This window comes from Nicotiana tabacum, chromosome 7, assembly GCF_000715075.1.
Source record: "Nicotiana tabacum cultivar K326 chromosome 7, ASM71507v2, whole genome shotgun sequence".
Taxonomy (NCBI): Eukaryota; Viridiplantae; Streptophyta; class Magnoliopsida; order Solanales; family Solanaceae; genus Nicotiana; species Nicotiana tabacum.
In genome coordinates this window covers 62,038,014-62,050,611 of record NC_134086.1, presented here as the reverse complement: position 1 = coordinate 62,050,611, position 12,598 = coordinate 62,038,014, and the positions used below count along the sequence as shown (strand labels likewise).

Below are 12,598 nucleotides of genomic sequence, written 5' to 3'. Positions count from 1 at the left end.
TTGTCTAGCTAATAAACGACCACTGAGCATCAAACAGAACTCAAAGAAAGTATAATGTCTGTCTATATTATTGTCTTTCAAAGTTTTCATATATCTCTTAAAAAATATATTTTAAACGTCTCACTTAGTTAGCGGCCATTAATTGGAGCATAAGCAACAAATTTGACGAAAAATACTTCCAGTTTCGGTAAAACAACAATATTCTGAAATAAATTCAGTCTGCCAATATTTTTGACAAGAGCAAGCAGTATTAATTATTGAACCACATGCATTTTCTCTTCATGATCACGAAGAGTTGTTTAAAACATCTCAACGATGCAGCACCAAAAGAAATGTTAATTCCTCGGTAATCTCAATCAATTGCCTTAAATACACCAAAATAAAGAGTGAATACTACGAAGAATTTAATGGCATTGGTAAATGGATGATAGTATTGGTTTCGTGGTACGGAGAAGCCAAGAAGGCTTAGATCTCATAGTACTTAGAAGTTTGTGAAATTAAAGCTGTGGCTGCAATTTTCACGCTCTTAATAATCGCTATTTGGGACCACAAGAGACTATTAGTACTCCAAATAATTAAACCAAAGACAACAATGATCGAATTTTATTTAACGTGATTCTTCCTAAATCCTTAGAGGGTTCATTAGCAGTATACTAATCTTATTCTTATATGTAACTGTTATTATTTGAGGTGTCGAATGATCTTTTCTACTACGAACTCTTTTTAATTTCCTCTGGTATCTTTTGGTGCTTGTAAAGTTTTACGTACTCTTTTAAAGTAATGTTATATAACCTTCGTTTTTGTGGTTTAGTTGTTGAATAATTAGTTCTCTCGCAAAATTAAATCTTTTCCTGTTCCCCCCTTGGAATTAGTTTTTAAGATGAGTCAAATTGAGTGGTTAAATGAGTCACGTTAAGAAAGCTCAAGCTTATACACATTGGCTCACAGGATGCTCCAATAAAGTCCGAATCAAAGACCTAAGCCTACGTGAATGGCAAATATAATGAATGCAAAGTTATCAACAACAACAACAATGACCTAGTAGAATCCTACAAGTAGGATTTGGGGAGGGTAGTATGTACGCAGATCTTACCTCTACCCCATCGGGATGGAGGGTCTGTTTCCGATAGACCCTCGGCTCAACAAGATGCAAAAAGATTATATATCAGTACCATCAACAAAAAACATAGAAATAATAACAACATCACAAGAACCAGTAAATAGATGGAAAGCGAATGATAACCAGTAAATAAGGTCTGACACTATGAAAACGGAAGAGTAGCCTCACTAGTATGAGTTAGAAATATGCTCAACTACCTCCTAACATATAGCCTTAATGCTCAGCCACCAGAACTTCCTATCGAGGGTCATGTCCTCGGAGATTTGAAGCCTCGTCATATCCGGCCTGATCATCTCTCCCCACTACTTCTTAGGCTGCCCTCTACCTCTCCTTGTACCCACCAACGCCAACCGCTCACACCTCTTTATCGGGGCATCTGTCCTTTGTACATTCCCGAACCATCTGAGTCTAACTTCCTGCGTCATGTTGTGAGCACGTAATATTTGCCCTGCGAAAATAACTCCTACAAAATCCACAAAAAAAATAAATTTTTTCTAATTGTTTTTCATTTTATAGAATTTCTAGGAATTTCTTCTTAATTGTTTGTTTGCATTTAATTGTATTTTTTGTGCATATTTAATATCTTAAAATCATAGAAAACACCATAAAAAAATTTAAATCTTCATTTCATGACATCTTAGGTTTAGTTGCATTTTAGAAATTGATTACTCATTAATTGTTAGAACTAATACATTAAAATCAAACAAAATACATTAGTAATGTTACATGCATTATTAGTTGTTTAAATTGGTTAAGTGTTAGAAAATAAATAAGGTTAGTTTTACAAATTAGATTTAAGTTAAGATTTGATTAAGGACTTTAATTAATTTGTTTAGAATTTAAAAAAAAAATGAAAGAAAGGAAGGTTTTGTTTAAGTGTTATTTCGAATTCGGCCATAGCAGCTTCAGTTGGCCAATTGACCAAAATCTGCCGAGCCCAATCCCCATAAGTCCAATATGGTACAGCTCCCTTTTTAATCAAAACGACCCCGTTTTCCCTTTTTGCTATTCAATCTTAGTTGTTGATCCCCCAGATTAAACGAGTTGCAACTCCTCACCCAAATCTCTTATAATTGTCCTAAGACCACCCTGTCATGATCCAAACTTAGGGAGCGCGACCAGCGCTCAACTGAGTGAACCCGACTGAGCAAGCCTATTAGATTCCTTCTACCCAAGCTCGCTCATAAACAAAGAGAGGACATATTTCAATTAATTAGATAATAGGGAGATCATGCATAAAATACTACGACATTTCATTAGTTACTTCATTAGTTTGTGTCTCCAAAATATACATCCTTTCATTACATGAAGTGGATTAAATAATCCAACACAACATGATTTGTTTGAGTTCCCCGGCACCCATATACATATAACCCACTCTATCTCTACAGAGCCTCTAAAAGATACGAAAGAGTGTTAAGTTAGTATTGGCAACAATGCTCCGGCTATACCTCAAAACGTAATAGTAATATGAACAAAAGATACAATACGTGACCCCGGGAAGAAGTGGGGCTCACCAAGTCTGCTGGGAAAAGGATGTACCACTATCGCCGATCAACATTGTATGTTGTGGACCACCCGCATCCATTTAAAGATGCAGCACCCCTGGCAAAAGGGATGTTAGTACCATCGAATAGTACTAGTATGTATAACTAAACACCATCTCATTAGGATGAACAATAATACAAAAAGGAATAATCATGAAATCAATAGAAGCCTTAAATAATACCATAACATCTCACATAAGCATTCAAGTAATTTCCATGATTTTAGGTTGGGAGGTCTTTAGCACCAATATATCATCACTCACAATACCACTGTACCTTTATACAAAATTCGATCACAGCCCGATCGGCTAGGTCGTCTCCTTTGAGACATCCACCACAATCACAGTTTAAATTTTAATTTCCAGTTTTAATTTCTAGCACACTCACCATCATGTGTGCGGTATGGCGTTTGATCATGGCCCGATAGGCTAGGCCGTCTTGCCCAAGACATTACAATTTTCTATCAATCATCTTATTTCATACTTGGCTCTTGGTCACATTTCATAATTCAAGTTATTTTTCACATCCCAACATTATCATCATTAACAACAACAACAAGGCTTTTCATTCAAGCCTTTGTTTACACATGTGCACAATTTAGAATCTAAGGCACATAATGACCTGTAACGACCCAGCCAATTGTTTCATGAGTTACCGCTCCTTTTCTCCCATTTCTACTTCTTGTTGTCTTGTTCAACTGTATTATGTGTTATCGGGTTGGTTGGCTCGGGTTCCGAAAGGTTTTGGTAAGGTTTGAGATACTTAGTCTCTTTTGAGTAAGCTTAAATTAGAAAAGTTAACCGGATGTTGACTTATGTGAAAAGGGGTCGAATGTGAATTCCGATAGTTCGAATAGCTTCGGGAGATGATTTAGGACTTAGGAGTGTGATCAGAACATGTTTTGGAGGTCCAGAGTAGATTTAGGCTTGAATTGGCGAAATTGGAATTTTGGCATTTTCCGGTTGATAGGTGAGATTTTACACAAAACCCCCAATCTCTCTTTTGAAATCATCAACCAATAACCAAAAACGAGGATATATTCATGAAATATAATCAATACCGAGTAGAGAACACTCATCCCGATCCATATGGAGAAAATCACTTCAAAAATCATCACTATCCGAGCTCCATAGCTCCAAAATGCAAAAAATGGCTAAAACCCCCAAAAATAGAGTACTTAAAATCACTGGACGGATTAACGAATCGTGATAACAGAAATACCATCGTGATCGCGAAGAAGAAAAATGCATTGCCCCAGAAATACTCTATGCGATCGTAGAACAACCTTGTGATCGCGAAGAACAAAAGGCACTGCCACAAAAATGCAATACGTGGTTGCGATACTAACCACGTGAACACGATGACCACAGCCGTCAAAGCTCCATGAATGATAACCATATAACACGATCGCATTGAAAAATTCTCTAGCTCTTAGCTGCCCACTCTCAACACTACGCGGCCGCAATTCCTCATCCGCGAATGCGGTTCTACAATGCTCCTAACTATGCGAACATGTTCTTTAAGTCGTGACCACGATGAAGAAAGTGCCCAGCTCCAAATTTCCTCTACGCGATCGCATCCCAATCTTCACGATCTCGAAGGACAGTCGAGGCATCAGAAATCAGCAATGAAAACATGAAGAAATATGGTCCGAAATCAATCTGAAACACGTTCGAGCCCTTCAGAACCCCGTCCGAACATGCCAACAAGTCCCATAACATAACATATATCTAATCGAGGCCTCAAATCATGCACAACGACATCAATATCATGAATCACACCTCAAATCAAACTTAATGAACTTTTGAACTTTCAACTCCCAAAACTCGTGCGGAACCACATCAAATCCACCTGGGATGAACTCATATTTTGCACACAAATCCAAAATAATATAACGAAGCTATTCAAATTCTTGAAACAACAACCTGAACTTGATATCATCAAAGTACACTCTCGGTCAAACTTATGAACATTCCAAACCTTCAAATTTCTAAGTTTCGCCAATTAGTGCCGAAACATTCTAGAGATATCCAAATGCAAATCCGGGTATACGCCCGAGTCCAAAATTACCATCCAGATCTAACGGAACCATAAAAACTCCGAACAAATGTCAAATAATAAAAAGTCATACTTGATCAACTTTTCTAACTAAAAACTTCCTACTTGAGAATCATTCTTCCAAATAAATTCCAAAACACCTGAAAACGAAAACAGACGATTCACACAAGTAATAATGCATCACATGAAGTTACTCAAGACTTCAAATAGCTGAAAGGAATGCAAAAGCTCAAAACGACCGGTCGGGTCGTTACATGGTCATTACACCTTAATTGCTCACCTAACAATACCAACAACACCTAAGAGAATTGAATACAATCTGATAGAAAGAAAGAAAGAAAAAGAAAAGCTTTAGATTTCCTCACTATGTTCTGAGTTCGTCTATTGCTCGAGCTTGAGTTTGGATTCCTAAATGGCTAGACAAAACTCTCGTTTGGTTTGCTGCCCAGCAGAAGGTCAGTGTACAATGACACTCCCTTTTCTTTCGATCATTTGTGTATATTTGGTGATTCTAATGTCTTCTTTGCTGATTTCCTTTCGCTCATGATATCTTAGTAATCTTATGATTGCTTGCTATGTCTTCTGTTGTTCTCATTGATCTAAGACTGATTATTCTCCTAATAACTTATGATTACCTTAGTGTTACTAGTTAATATGTGCTAATGAAATGTATGGCTTAACTAGATAAAATTTCCTATATTAGATGATATAACTCCTGTTGAACTATCATTATTAGCTAAAAGACTTCTGATGTTTTTCATGGCTGTTCTGCTAACTATGCCACCATGCTTAGCTAACCTGATTAAGTTGTGATCTTTGACTTATTTGATGTCCTATTGAGATTTTATGTCTACTACATATGCATTACATTGATTTTGGGTTAATAATGTTATACCACTTGTTGATCCATGCCATACTCTTACCCTGTCTACTTTGATAATGCTGGAACTATGCTTGTTGTGCACACCTAAGGATCTAATGCAAGTCTGTTGTCATAGCCTGAACTCACTAACTTGGCTATTACATTATCTGCCTATCTAATGTATTTTGTAATCTTGTAACTCTTTGGAAACATCATTGTGTATAGGTTTGAGTGTCTTCTGTTAATGCACATGCTTATGTGTTTACCCAGTTACACTCATGGACTTCATGTTTTCCCCTTTTAGAAGGATTCATGCTTAAACTATTATACTTTTACTTAAAACTGCTTTATAGAAGAATAAGTTAAATCTTGTTTGACCTAATAACTTAGCAGCCTGAGCTATGTGAAAATCTAACATAAAACTACTGTTGTCACGTATAGGCCTATGGAAACCTATTGATACTTGTTTTTCTTGTTCAGGTGAACACTGCACCATTCTTGGTTGATATCTTGGCTTAAAAAAAGACTTAATTGTGAACCTGGATGTTTGATTGATGATCTGATAGATTAGTCAACATGTTACCAAATTTAGACTAAATCTAAACTGATTACTCGACCTAATTTGATGTCTCTACTTGTTTAAGAAAGACTGTTAGTATACGTATTCAATATAATGAGGATTCAACCATGTGTGTGGGAACTCTAATTGTTCTGAAGATAGATTGAAATGATTGAAGCATTGTGAACTTAGTTAAAGACTACTAAGAGTTTGAATCTCACAGTAGGACTAATGAGGTTAATGAGCATCACTTAATTATGCATTTTGGATTAGTTTATTGGTGGTCGCCATGAATTCACCCTGTTCTAAATTTGTGATTAGTCTTTGTAACTGTTCTAATATATGTGGAATGTTCCTGAACATTGTTAGTAGCTGCAGTATTTGACCTTTACCTTATCAGCTCTGATTTTAAGGATAATGGTGTAATTCCTTAAAGTGTTCATGTCCCTGCATATTGTTCTCATGTTGACTGTTAAGTGAATACCTCATTTACATCTAAACCTTTGGGAAAGAGTGAGTTTGAGTGATTAAGGGCATTTAGGTTGGGACCTAGTTTGTGGTAAAGGTGCCCGTTCCTGACATAAGTACTGCTCGGGGTTCTTGACACCCTTGTGCACTCTGAAGTGCCAGAGATTCAAAGGGTACCCTGTCCACGAATAAGGTTTTGCTCCATGCTCTTGGTCATTGACTCTCACTAATCCCTTTAGGATTAATACAAATAAAAGTTGGTCTTCACTCTAATTATGTCTATCTGATATAGCATTATCTTGCTGGATCTCATGTTGGCTTCACTATACTCTTTAATAAGGCCTATGTGATACAACTTTATTTTGTTTGGCCTAATGTGGCATCACTACCGTATTCTCTGTCTCTTTTATGCTTGTTTGAATTTGGGCCTGCTGAGATTCTTCAGAACTCAAGGCCCAAGTTCTAGTCTAGGGTCCATTTTGCTGAGTGGAGTCTGCCGCAGTTCGTGAACATGCTGGGCTTGGACGACTGGCCCAATCCGAAGAGTCCATTTTTTCTTTCCCCTTTCCTTTAGACAACAAATATTAGTTGCACATTTCTGTGTATATCTATATAATGCTAACATTAATATTGCATATTTTTGTTATGTTTTTTTATCATTTTAGGAACCTAGGCAAACCAAGCACCATAGGTAAATAAAGGAAAAGAATTTGAGTTTGTATATTCACTGAAATATCTCGATATCTTTGACTATTTACTAATATCAAATAAGAGGCACCGTTTTAACTATCACTAACTATTTTCATGAAGCTTTTTCAGAGTTTGGACAGATTTGATAAACGAACAACCTTTTTTTTTTGAAAAAGAATTAGAACTGAATGGGTGTTTACAAGACTGATTTTCGACAAGTAAAATCAATATAGCTTCTAATTCCGAACAAACACCTCCAAAGAGATTTCCGGAAAAAACATAGATTTAACGGGAAGTAATTTTCAAAGGTATAACCATGATGCACCTTCTAGTATTCTTTATTCCATTAAATTGCACAACTTAGCCGCATTGTTTCAAGAAATAAGATTTTCAATACATAAAGTCCTTCTCAATTTTTTAGATACGTTGTCTCAAAGCATTTTCACAAATTACCTAAAACCTATGCTCCTCTTTCTTCAATGTAAATACACTATTCTTTTAAAACAAGTAGACTTTCAAGACAAGATTTAGAATAGTTTTAAACCTCAAGCACTTAACTAAGCAGAATATATACATTTACTTCCTTAAACCTAGCCTAAGTCTTAAAGAGCTAGCTTAGATAGATTTTAAAGGGTGTCTAACACCTTTCCCTTAGAAGAACAAGAACCTTCACCCAAATCGCACCGGTTAGTAGACCAATAAGATAATACATAAATAAATAGGTACCTTGGTATACCTTAAAATATTAGGTGCCGACTCTCCTTTATCAACAACAGAAAACCACTAATTGAATCTTGTTTTTACATGCGCAAAATAGGGTGCAACACTCATATGGTGTGGCATAGCCACCCAATCTGAGTTGTAATCATACAATTCGCATATGCATACACCTAAGCATGTTATTGTATCGGTCAAGAAGTATGTGATTTAGTATCCATTAACTGTATACATATATTCTTATATATGCTTTATGTGTTATAGACTAGTGTGACATCACGTGAGTTGTTCGTGCGAGTTGAATTGATTGTGGACATGAATTGTCCGTGAGGTTATAACACGTGATTTATCCATGAAGCGTGTGAATAAGATCCATCCCCTAGGGTCGTCCGCTCATGTTTCTCCTTGAAGAAGTCCACACGGATATAAAAGTTGATCAGTGTAGGGTTTTGTGTATCTTCTCTATATATACTCCTTGGATTTATACATGATTTTTACTGCATATTTCCTATATATGTTAGCTACAAAATCGTATACATGTCTTTTTCGCGCATCTTCTCTATATGCTGCTTTAGTTGATGCAATTATACATAGTACATATTTTCAATATATGTCTCTCTATGTGCACTGTTTGCCTTATTTGTATTTCATGTGTAGATTCCGATATTATTGTTGCATATATGTATACATTCATGAAATGTACAGATTCCACATATGAGTATCATTGTTGATTCTCACCACTAACTCTTCAAGGTTAGTCATGATACTTACTGAGTAGATGAGATCGGTTTTACTCATAATATACTCTACACTTAATTGTGCAGATTTGGGAGTTGGATCCAGCTGTGCTTTATGAACTGAGTTGTTGATGTGTTTTTGACACCGAGGTAGTGCTTCTTTATGTTTGTAGTCCCTTGCGTCTCTTCCTATCCTTTTGTATTGTTTTTGTTGTTGTTGCTTTTGTTACTATTGTTGTTGTTTTAAACAATGTTTGTATTATCAGACTTGTATTTGTATTGTAGAGCTCATGTGTGACGACCCGGCCAGTCGTCTCATGAGTTAATGCTCTGTTTCCCCCATTTCTACTTCTTATTGCTTTGTTTATCGGTTCTATGAGTGCTCGGTTTGGTTGGCTCCGGTCCGGAAAGGATTTGGTAAAGTTTGAGACACTTAGTCTCTTTTGAGGAAGCTTAAGTTGGAAAAGTCAATCAGATGTTGACTTATATGTTAGAGGGATCGGATGTGAGGTTCGATGGTTCAGATAGCTCCAGGAGGTGAATTGGGACTTAAGAGCGTGATCGGAATGTGTTTTGGAGGTCTGGAGTATATTTAGGCTTGAATTAGCGAAATTGGATTTTTGGCGTTTTTCGATTGTTAGATGAGACTTTGATATAGGTGTCGAAATGGAATATCGAGAGTTGCAGTAGTTCTGTTGTGTCATTTGGGATGTGTGTGCAAAATTTTAGGTCATTCAGACGTGGTTTGATCAAAAGCGGAATTCGGAAGATTTTTGGAACCTTAGGCTTGAATCCGATGTGATATGGTTGATTCGATGTCGTGTGAGGTGTTCTGAATATTGGTATAAGTTTTGATAGTGGTATATGACTTGTTTGTACTTTTGGTTGAGGTCCCGGTGGCCTCGGGGTGATTTCGGATGGTTGACGGAAGATTTTGGGTTGGGTTTGGCAGCTGAAGTATTTTCTATTACTGTCATAACCGCACCTACGGCTAGGGGACTGCAGGTGCAGACTCGCAGAAGCAGAGACAAGAGGGAGATTGGCTGGAACTGCAGAAGCGGCTACTGGAGCACACCTGCAATAGCGTAGGTGCGGGCATTTTGTCACAGATGCAGAATTGGGCCTTTGATCAAAAGCGTATTTTAGAAGATTTTGGAATTCTTAGGCTTGAATCTGATGCGAATTTGGTGTTTTGATGTTGTTTTGAGTGTTTCGAAGGTTGGAACAACTTTGAATGATGTTATGGGATATGATGGCATATTTGTTTGAGGTCCGGGGGCCTCGTGTGAGTTTTGGGTGGTCAATCAGACCATTTCATGTTTTGGAAAAGTGCAGAAAACTGCTCTTCAGTGTTGCAGAGAAATGACCTTCGCGTTGGCGAGTAGGCCCTCACGTTCACGAAAGGTTAGCTGGTGAGGCTGAGATTTTAGCCTTCGCATTCGTGAGGAAGGCTCCATATTCGTGAAGGGCTGGGATCTTGTGCATCGCGTTCGCGAGGGAGGCTCCGCGTTCGCGTAGAGGAAGTTGAGCAGCTGGGGTTCAGGTGGAATTGTTCATCCCGTTCGCGAGAAAAGGAGCACGTTCCCGAAGGTCGGGCTGAGGAACTATCGTGTTCGCGAGGGACTGGACGCGTTCGCATAAGAGGAAAATTGGTCAAAGTAAGATTGTGTTTCGCGAACACGAGGCGTTGACCACGTTCGCGAAGAAGGAATTGAGGCCTGGGCAGATTGTTTAAATAGTAATCTTGTCCGCAATTTTGGGGTTAACTTCCACCATTTTTGAGCGATTTTGGAGCTTTTTGAAGAGGATTGAAGAGGAATTCAAGGGGAAACACTTGGAGGTAAGATTTATGGACTTAATACTCGATTCTAATGTGAATTCTACCTAATTAATCATGGAAATTAAGCCTAATATTGGAGAACTTCGGTTTGTAATTGGAGACCTAGATTTTGGGATTTGAGGGGTCGTTTGTGGTTGGATTTTGATGCTTTTGGTATGAATAAACTCGGAGAGCGATAAGGAGTTTATTGATGTAAAATTTATCGGAATCTGAGACGTGGGCTCGGGGGTCGGGTTTGGCCAATTTCGAGATTATTGTTGTAATTTGATCTCTTTTGAATAGGCTTTGTTCCCTTAGCATATTTTGATGGTTTTACACTGATTTTGGTTTGATTTGGAGCATCCAGAGGCCAATTCGATGGGCAAAGGAATTGCAAGTTAGATATTTGGACCGGGTAGAGGTGAGTAATGATTGTAAATGTTGTCCTAAGGATATAAAACCCCAAATTGCACATCGTTGTGCTATATTGAGGTGACGCACACGCTAGAAGAAAAGCGCGAGGTCGTGCACTATTTGGGATTGTGACTTAGTCCATCCCGAATGATTGTTTAACCGCGTATTTGATTGAAAACTATTTGCTATCATCATGTTTTGGTCTGAATACCATATTTGGGACTCGTGCCAACTATTTGAACCCTTAGGGGATTTTTACTGATATTTCCTCACTGTTTTGACTTTATACTTGAACTCAGTCATGTTATATTCTACTGTTTTCATAACTCAGCTATGTTTACTCTGTTTTAAAAATTAAATGATATTTTGGACTGAACATCATGTTTTACTATTGCCCAAGTGGCTTGTGAGAATTCTGACCGAGTAAGGCCGAGGGCCTATGTTTTGAGGAAACACTTGACTATGATTATGAGGCCGAGGGCCTGAGATTTGTACGCCACGAGGTGGCTTGTTGATATGAGGCTGAGAGCCTATGTGATTATGCCACGAGATGGCTTGATATTGCACTTGGGCCATAAGGGGCCTCTCCAGGAGTCTGCACACCCCACCGAGCGCGGGTACCTATTGTGATGTGAGATATAGCCCGAGGGGCTGGTATTGTTCCATGTGATGCTCGAGGGGCTAATTCTGTGGTATTGCGCTCGAGGGGCGGTTCTTTATGTGTTTATCTTTCCTAGTTGCCTGTCATTTACTTGCTTAAGTGTTAAAAAGGCAATTCCAAAGAAGTTTTGACTGAATTAAAGTGGCTTTACCTATTTTCTACTGTTTCATTGCTTTTACTGGCTTTTACTGCTTCTTTATAGCCTGTTGACGTGCCTTTGCATGGTTTCTTATTACTTAGTGTGCATTTATTATTATTGCTCACTGAGTTGGAGTACTCACTTTACTTCCCGCACCCCGTGTGCAGATTTAGGCACATCAAGTCATGCTTGCAAGGGTTGAGAGCTATCCAGCAGATTCCGGAGATTCACTAAGTAGCTGCCTGGCGATTCGTAGCCTAGTGCTTCTCCCTCTATCTTATTTCCTTCTGTTTTAGTTATGTAATAGTTGAGTAGACTATTTCAACTTGTAGTATTATTATAGATGCTCATGACTGGTGACACCCCGATGTGGGGATATGTCTTTTTCCGCAAACTGTACTATCTACCTTATTTTGGGGATTTATTATTATGATTAAGGCTTAGTTCTGTTGTTTAATTGCTTAAAATGAATTGGGAGTGTGTCAGCTGTCCTTGTCTTCATGAGAGGCGCCATCACGACTGGGTCCGGGTTTAGGGTCGTGACAAGTTGGTATCAGAGCCTAGGTTACATAGGTCTCACGAGGCATGAGCAGGTTTAGTAGAGTCTCACGGATCGGTACAGAGATGTCTGTATTTATATTCGAGAGGCTGCACAACCTTTAGGAAGAACTTCATAATCTTGAAATTCTTGTCGTGCGAATTTGTTGATCAGAGTACTAAACTTTTGTTATTCTATTCTCTCACAGATGGTGAGGACACGCGCTACCGGTTAGGATGGACGACCACCAGTACCACCAACTGTGGCCA

The 12,598-nt window shown here is 38.1% G+C and overlaps 1 long non-coding RNA gene across 1 annotated transcript; it reads left to right on the top strand.

Moving 5' to 3' along the window:
* The first annotated feature begins 5,062 nt into the window (after nucleotides 1-5,062).
* On the top strand, nucleotides 5,063-12,159 carry LOC107778757 (uncharacterized). Its single transcript, XR_001646474.2, has 3 exons — nucleotides 5,063-5,180; nucleotides 8,846-8,908; nucleotides 11,959-12,159. It is a non-coding gene; the product is annotated as an uncharacterized LOC107778757 (long non-coding RNA).
* Nucleotides 12,160-12,598: the final 439 nt, after the last annotated feature.